Source organism: Schistocerca piceifrons, chromosome 1, assembly GCF_021461385.2.
Source record: "Schistocerca piceifrons isolate TAMUIC-IGC-003096 chromosome 1, iqSchPice1.1, whole genome shotgun sequence".
Lineage (NCBI taxonomy): Eukaryota > Metazoa > Arthropoda > Insecta > Orthoptera > Acrididae > Schistocerca > Schistocerca piceifrons.
Window position 1 is genome coordinate 535597054 of NC_060138.1, and position 8621 is coordinate 535605674.

The window sequence follows — 8621 nt, forward strand, 5'->3', positions numbered from 1 at the left end:
TCACTATCTAAATAATTTCTTTTATTTCATCATACATTTCATCAATTTCTTCGTCATCTGCAGAGCTAGTTGGCATATAAACTTGTACTACTGTAGTAGGTGTGGGCTTTGTATCTATCTTGGCCACAGTAATTGCATTCACTATGCTGTTTGTAGTAGCTTACCCGCATTCCTATTTTCCTATTCCTATTTGATTTTGTGTTTATAACCCCGTAGGTACCTGACCAGAAGTCTTGTTCCTCCTGCCACCGAACTTCACTAATTCCCACTATATCTAACTTTAACCTATGCATTTCCCTTTTTAAATTTTCTAACCTACCTGCCCGATTAAGGGATCTGACATTCCACGCTCCGATCCGTAGAACGCCAGTTTTCTTTCTCCTGATAACGACATCCTCTTGAGTAGTCCCCGCCCGGAGATCCGAATGGGGGACTATTTTACCTCCGGAATATTTTACCCAAGAGGACGCCATCATCATTTAATCATACAGTAAAGCTGCATGCCCTCGGGAAAAATTACGGCCGTAGTTTCCCCTTGCTTTCAGCCGTTCGCAGTACCAGCACAGCAAGGCCGTTTTGGTTATTGTTACGAGGCCAGATCAGTCAATCATCCAGACTGTTGCCCTTGCAACTTCTGAAAAAGCTGCAATATCAGATGAAATCAAATTAAGAAGAAGCGTTATCAGAAACCAATTAAAACATTTCGAAACAGAACCTATTGACAACTAATACAAATATCCTTTTTCAAGGTAGGGAAAATTGTCAACACATCATTCTAGCTCTGTTCATTTGCAAATGCCACGTGAATTGCGGTAGAAGTACGGATTAACCAACCACACGTTGCGTAATTAGTTTAAGAAAAAATGTTTAATTCTATTCACCGTAAAACTCTACAATTGGAGAATTAACAGTATAGTCCAAAGAGCTTTTATGCGGGGCGAATAACCTAAAACTTGCACCGCAAATATTGCGGAATTTCTGTGCAAATGTACGCTTTTTAAATGGAACAGTGCCTGTTGACATTAACAGAGTACATGTGGGGTAAATTAGAACGTCAGTGGTGTTTGTTCCAGGATTCCAGTGCCAGTCGTTTACGAGATATCGTGCTCTGAAACGTTTCCTTGTCGACACTTCAACCTGTTTAGTTGCTAGGTGCGATGTTAATATCCTTGCTTACAGTGTGTCTGTGTGTTCCTTGAGTGCATTGCGACTTGGTAGTCAGTCAGCGTGCGACAGTCCAAGCAGAAGGTCGCGAGTGGACGATGGGAAAAAACCGATATGCTCGTGGCGTAGGAGAATGTAGGAAGAATGCAGTTCGTTCTTGTACGGTGTATGCAGCAAGATATCCCAATAGACGTCAGCCATCTCGGCAGTTATTTATCAACTTCTTTAACCAATTACGTGAGAGTCATAGCAAAACACCTAAGTTACGTAACAGAAGAAAACAAATGACGAAAGAAGAGGGGGAAATGATGATTTCCACTGCTGTTTCAACTGACGCGCACGTTAACTCCCGCACAATCGTGCGAGGAAATGGCATGAGTCAGGCAAATCTACTAGGCACTCTCCATCGGCATTGATTGCGCCCCTATCACATCTGTCTCTATTAAGAACGGCATGGAAACGACTTCCGCAAGGCGTTCGATACAGTTCCCCACAGTCGTTTAATGAACAAAGTAAGAGCATATGGACTATCAGACCAATTGTGTGATTGGTAGAGCACTTGCCCGCGAAAGGCAAAGGTCCCGAGTTCGAGTCTCGGTCGGGCACACAGTTTTAATCTGCCAGGAAGTTTCATATCAGCGTACACTCCGCTGCAGAGTGAAAATCTCATTCTGGAAACGTCCCCCAGGCTGTGGCTAAGCCATGTCTCCGCAATATCCTTTCTTTCAGGAGTGCTAGTTCTGCAAGGTTCGCAGGAGAGCTTCTGTAAAGTTTGGAAGGTAGGAGACGAGGTACTGGCGGAAGTAAAGCTGTGAGTACCGGGCGTGAGTCGTGCCTCGGTAGCTCAGTTGGTAGAGCACTTGCCCGCGAAAGGCAAAGGTCCCGAGTTCGAGTCTCGGTCGGGTACACAGTTTTAATCTGCCAGGAAGTTTCGTATCAGCGCACACTCCGCTGCAGAGTAAAAATCTCATTCTGTTTTATGGTGTGTTTCTTCTTTTTATAGCTTGTGGATCCATTTAGAGATCACTATTTGTTACTTTCTGTGTTAACAGCAAATGCGAATTTATCGGTTTTTGTTCCGGCGCACCTCAATTGATAGAAGCATAAAACACGGTTTCCAAAGGAAATTATGGTTCACTTTTCCTTAATTCCCAAGGGAAATAGAACTCAATAATTCTGATGGTCTGCGGCTATGAAACTACAGATACTACCTGATAAAGAAATCTACTACGCTTTGCCTTACAGCAATTAGAATTCAGTTTGTGAATATGACCAAGTTCTGATTTGACATTGTTTTAATTTAGCCACAAGATATTGTCATTATTGAAAATGATTTTGAATGTAACGGAAAGGTGCCTATTGTGGGAGAATTAGCTAGTGTGAGCCAGCTAGATTCTGACTAAAGTAAGTGCTCAACTCTGTTGGAAAGTATCAGAACTTAGTTCTCACAGCGCCTGAGACTTAGAGACGTGACAGTAAGACTTATGGAGCAGGACGTTGTCTAAAATCCTTGATTTTCACGTTTTTGAATTTTTTAAAACCTATATCTCAAGTTGAGTGGCTGTTGCAAAAATATTCATATCATTATAGTCTCCACTAAGTATTCTTTCATTTGCTACAATGTGTCTTTCAAAGCGAGCGGCGTTAACAACGAGGCTAGGTTTCTAGTACAAAATGACTTATTCCTTGGTATCGTAACACGCGACAGTATCACACATTATGACACGCTATCTCATATTAGGGTAACTTCAACTAGCCACGGTAGAAGCTGGATTCTGGTTCATATTTTTACTAAGTGGTTTGACTGTTTTGTGAACTTTGTGAAGCCATCTGGTAGTGATCCTGTTGTGCAAATACTTGATGGACATGATACATATTTGTGTGATTGACAAGGCAAGAGAGAAACGTGTACACATCGTCTTTATCGCTCCATTGCAACAACGAAATGCAGCGTCTTGTGTGGAATATATGGGACTGCTTAAAACGCATTATCTGCAAGAAATAAAAACCTTGTGGGCAAATAACCCTGGTGAAATAATAACCTCACTTTTATTATGAGGTTATTTGGAGCGGCCTATTTGAGAGAAGTAACAACGAAAAATGTTATAAGCGGCCTCTCGAAAAAGAGGCTCTTCTCATGCAATAGGTTTATCTTGACTTTGCAATACACAAGAAGTTTATGACAGATGATGCAAGCAACGGGCTAAATGTCAGTCCAAATGGCGTTGGGCCAACTGCCAAAATCAGCGAGCCACATCAAGAGCCATCAGCTCTAGTTAAATTAGAACGTTTTGAATCTGTTAGGCAGTTAACTTCGTCTATATACAGGGTCCCTGTGAAACAATTCTATTAGAAGAAATTTGTAGCGGAATCAAAGCAGATATAAGCAAATATTTTGTTGTTGAACAAAAAAAAAAAAAAAAAAAAAAAAAAACAAGAAACTTAACTTTCAGTCATTTGGAATCTGATACACATTTAACTGAGGAACTGGTTCAGCTGTTCTGAACAAGGCACTGGATGCATATTTTGCACAAGTCGTTCCTCTGAAGACTAACCATAGAGAAATGGGCACAGTGAAGGGCCCCAGAAGTATGTTAACTTGAAAAAGAGTTTTTGTTTGCCCTAACTGTTCTTCTTTTCCAGAATAAACTCAGAAGTTGTTGGAGAGGTAGTAAAGAATATTATTATTTTGGGGTTTATCTGTTCTTATATTTGTCGATATTAAGTGTTTTGACTGTCTCATAGGAGGACAGCATTTCTATTTTGATTCAAATTGACTTGTCTGTGCTTTTTTCAAATTTACGCATATTGAGTGCTAAGTAGCATGAACTGAATAAATAAAATGTGAAGTACAACGATTTCACGTAGATTTCCAATTAATAAATACATAGTTACATCACGTATGTTTTTAGATGGGGTCCGCCTTTAGCAAAAAACAATTTTGTTTTTTAACCCAGACATGTTTCACTGCAGTTGCAGCATCTTCTGTGGGCTTTTATTTTTCATCCGTTAAAGATAAAGAGTGTTGTTTGCTGTTTGTATGAATTCATGTGGTAAAAGGTATGAATTCGTAATTTATGTGTTTTTTCAAATATCTGTAATCATGATTTAAAAACTAATAGCTACATGTATACAAACAGCAAAGAACGCTCTTTATCTTTAACGGATGAAAAATAAAAGCCCACTGAAGATGCTGCAACTGCAGTGAAACATGTTTGGGTTAAAAAAGAAAATTGTGGTTTGCTAAAGGCGGACCCCATCCAAAAACATACGTATTGTTAAAGCAAACACGGAAGAAAAGGGCTTCAACCCCAAGATGATTATAGTTACATCAATTGTTTTAATATAAAGTCGAGTAATATGAGACAAGGGAAGTTCCACATTGTGAGTGAGGCTTCTATGAGGTTCACTCACCATCGGCATCAATTACCTGCCTCATCCGAAGAGGCATGGAGGCGGTCAATATCTGTAAATATGTCTCATCGTCCGCGAGAGTCTCCCATGTATCCAAACGCAATGTCCCATAGCTGGCAAGTTGTCAATGGGGATGAAGTCGGCCGGTGTAAGCTCTTCTGACGTTTCATTTTCATCTGCAAATTTTCAGTGGATTCAAGCGCGGTTGTCGGAAAGACCACTCGATCAGGTCGACGCAAGCCTGTTGCGAAAAAAATGCTTAACGATTCGATTCGTGTGGACCGATGAGTGGTCTAACTGTAATTAGACCACTTCATTGGGAGATCGCATCCCCACACTCGGCACTATAGAATGTTTCATGATGTGCACATAATCATCCGTTGTGAGATGACCATAAATTCGTCAAAGTATCCATCTGTAGACATCCACCCCCAGCACTAGATTAAGATGTGGCCATTATGCGACTGTTGAGCCACGTACTGTGAGTCTTAACGTGCTCCGCGTTGTCTATAGACCATCAGCGGACCCTCGTTCACTGAGTTAAATATTGACTCATCTGGAAAGATGACGTGGTGCCAGTCATGGTCTAGATTCATTCCATCGAAGGCAAGCCTGTTTATTAGCAGCCCTACGTGCTCTAACATCAGCATCCCAAAAACGGTTGCGAACGGTTTGCGTGCATTCAGCGAAATTTGTCTCATTCCTGGGTTGGCCGGCGTTTGAAATCGGACATTCCGTACATGTGTCAACTAACAAGTTGTCTTGCTGAGGCCTCGAGACTTTTCCTAAGCCCGATCCTCGAAACTAGCCAGTTACCTCTGCCGAAGGCCACCGCTTTATCCACTTCTGGGCACAACAAGGTTGTACGCCGCTCCTGACAGCCGCTTCAAGTGCAATGAAACGATCATACTGGATGAGTGCCAGGACTATCTCTCGTGGCCTGCGTATGCTGGGACATGCTGGCAGTGAATGAGTGTTTGTCATATTCCTGTTTGTGGTGCAGTGTGCTATCATGCTATCATGTTCGGCATACATCGACGAAAAAAAAAAAAAAAAAAAAAAGACTTGGTCTCGCGGGGACGTGAATCGTAGTTACTCGACTTCAATGGTATATTTTACATGTGTGTTGCTTCTCCACTGGTGCGAGATGCACACAACCGAAGATACCCGAGCGTACCACGAACAGTTTTGGTTTGTCGACTGTACATTCTTAAGGTGATTTCAATATGAGGAAAACACCTTTGACGTTTTGTGGGTCTTGCTTTCCACGAAGTAAAGTGTGGAAGAAATCGGCCGTTTTCCCAATATCTGACTCTTTCAAACTGCCAAAATTCCATTAACCACTCTTTTGAGTCTTAATGGTTTTGCCAGCTGACGTACTACGTGTTTGACTGGATGCCACAGGTCAATTGACTCAAGGCGTCATGGATATGAGAGGTGAATCATGAGAGAAATCGTATCAGCTTGTAAACCCCATGGTGGTTTAACATGACCCTACCATCGGCAACCTACACCAAGGGATTTTCATAAAACGAAGTGTCGTGGTGTGGTTTTACTTCCCACTTCAGTTTAGCACATCTAACCAATCATCCTATCGGGATACTACTAGAGTGAAATACGGCATGGATACCGTAAATTATTTGTACTGAAAAATATGTAGAGTGTAAAAGATTGTATAAATATGAAGTATACAATATAGGATTCTACCTTACATGTAATTTTGAGATTGACTTTCTTCAGACTCCACTCCCTATTATGAGACCGACACCAAGTTGACTTATATCGCTTAGCAGAGAGAAATGAAAGACCTTCACCGTGACTGGCACTTTTAGAAAGCGCTCAGTATAGAAGCGGATGGAACTCAACACATATGCTGTGAGTGTGGCCCTATCCACCAAACAGAAACGCGCATATCACCTGTTGAAGTACGGACAGCAGTTGAACTGCACTGGTGACCTCCTCGCTAGGGTGTTGGCTGCTGTACAGTAACGTATGAGGCATTCGTGCAATTCCCTGCATACACAATAGATGAAATATGCCGTCTGCAATCTCCTAGGGCTGAAATTACCTCAGTACAAGAAGAGCGCGTCAAGGGTAACCGCAGCCATGGTCTGCGAGCTGACAGTACGTGCTGCTGCAAACGTCGTCGAACTGTTCGTGCAGATGGTTGTTGTCTTGCAAACGTCCCCATCTGTTGACTCAGGGATCAAGACGTGGCTGCACGATCTGTTACAGCCATGAGGATAAGATGCCTGTCATCTCGACTGTTAGTGATACGAGGCCGTTGGGATCCAGCATGGCCTTCCGTATTACCTTCCTGAACCCACCGATTCCATATTCTGCTAACAGTCATTGGACCTAGATCAACGAGCAGCAATGTCGCGATACGATAAACCGCAATCGCGATAGGCTACAATCCGACCTTTATCAAAGTCGGAAACGTGATGGTAAGCATTTCTCCTCCTTTCACGAGACATCACAACAACGTTTCACCAGGCAACGCCGGTCAACTGCTGTTTGTGTGTGAGAAATCGGTTGGAAACTTTCCTCATGTCAGCACGTTGTAGATATCGCCACCGGCGCAAACCTTGTGTGAATGCTCTGAAAAGCTAATCATTTGCATATCACAGCATCTCCTTCCTGTTTGTTAAATTTCGCGTCTGTAGCACGTCATCTTCGTAGTGTAGCAATTTTAATGGCCAGTAGTGTAGATATTAAAATGGGACGTGACCACACTTCCAGTTTATGACGGCTTGATTTCTGTTGCGGACACTTTGCGAGGTGCCGGGGCTAGCAGTGTATTTAACACTAAATTCTTCTCGAATCTTCATATGGAAATCATGCTCTAAGCCCCCCCCTTTTCTAACTCCTACTTTTGCTGTTGCACATGGATTAAGAAGAAACGTGAACTGACTGTAATCGACCCTGCAAGTGGAGCAGAAAAGAGTTTGGCACCTGCAATAATTTAATTTGATAGACATTAATTAATCAAAGGAAAGTTTCAGTAACATAGTGAGAAATGTAAGGGTTGCTCTACCGATTAACAGAATGAAAGTTCTGTCCAAAATAACAATTTGATTTATTATGACTAAACTCAAAATCATAAACAAAACACATGAAACATTTACAATACATCAAATGGGATATTCAAATAAATGCTGTGAAGGTGAAGTTGTCCATAAACTAGATTGTGACATTTATGACGAAGTGGTATGTGGAGCCAATCCCATGCAACTCAAATCTTAAGAGAAACACCCAGCCAACCCAACATCAATTGCTGCTACGGTAGTGATAACACAGACAATGAACACCCAAGACAGAACAAAATTAGAAAAGACGAACAGGCGCGCTCTGCTGAGCTCAGATTATCACATGGCAAATTCCCTAGTCTGCCGGTGCTGCGGACATACATTACCAAGCTGTCTTCTTAATTGCAAGGACACGATGTGGCGTACCGGAAGCGATGGCTGGTTGCTACGACGTCCCATCGTGGTGATGATAATGTCGCAAGTATAGCCCGAAACAAATTGTCCTGGTCTGGTTGTTCCAGACTAAAGACTTCCTATCAATACAAATGCGCGTCTGAGGGAGACGAAAAAGGCTCGCCACACAATCACTGACAGTACAGTGATTGATTTTAACAAGCGAAGTCACACAGTAACTCCGATACAGTCAACTTTAGCCAAAACTGCCCAAGACAGACAACATAGGCCGCTTGTACGTAGAACGTTCAATTGCCAGCTGTACCCGGAAAGCTACGTTGAAGTCCAAACTTCAGCAACTTTGTTAAACAGTTACAAACAAATAAAAGTAGATTAGTCAGCCAACAGAAGGCAGGCTGTCCAGAGCAGCGAGAGCTCAGTCTTGTAACCTACTCTGACCGAGAGGCGAGAGCCGACTACCACAAGAGCACCCATACAAACCAAACACAGATCATTCCCGCCCCCACGACAGTGGCCGTGGGTAAACGTTTCAATCAGCAACTCGAAAACCGGCGGAAAATTCCACTCTATTGCCGAAGCACTACCATTCGACCAATGGAG

At 42.4% G+C, this 8621-nt stretch overlaps 1 non-coding gene across 1 annotated transcript; it reads left to right on the forward strand.

The window, feature by feature from the left end:
* Positions 1-1997: 1997 nt before the first annotated feature.
* Positions 1998-2072, forward strand: Trnas-cga. Its single transcript has one exon. It is a non-coding gene; the product is annotated as a tRNA-Ser (tRNA).
* The last annotated feature ends 6549 nt before the right edge of the window (positions 2073-8621 follow it).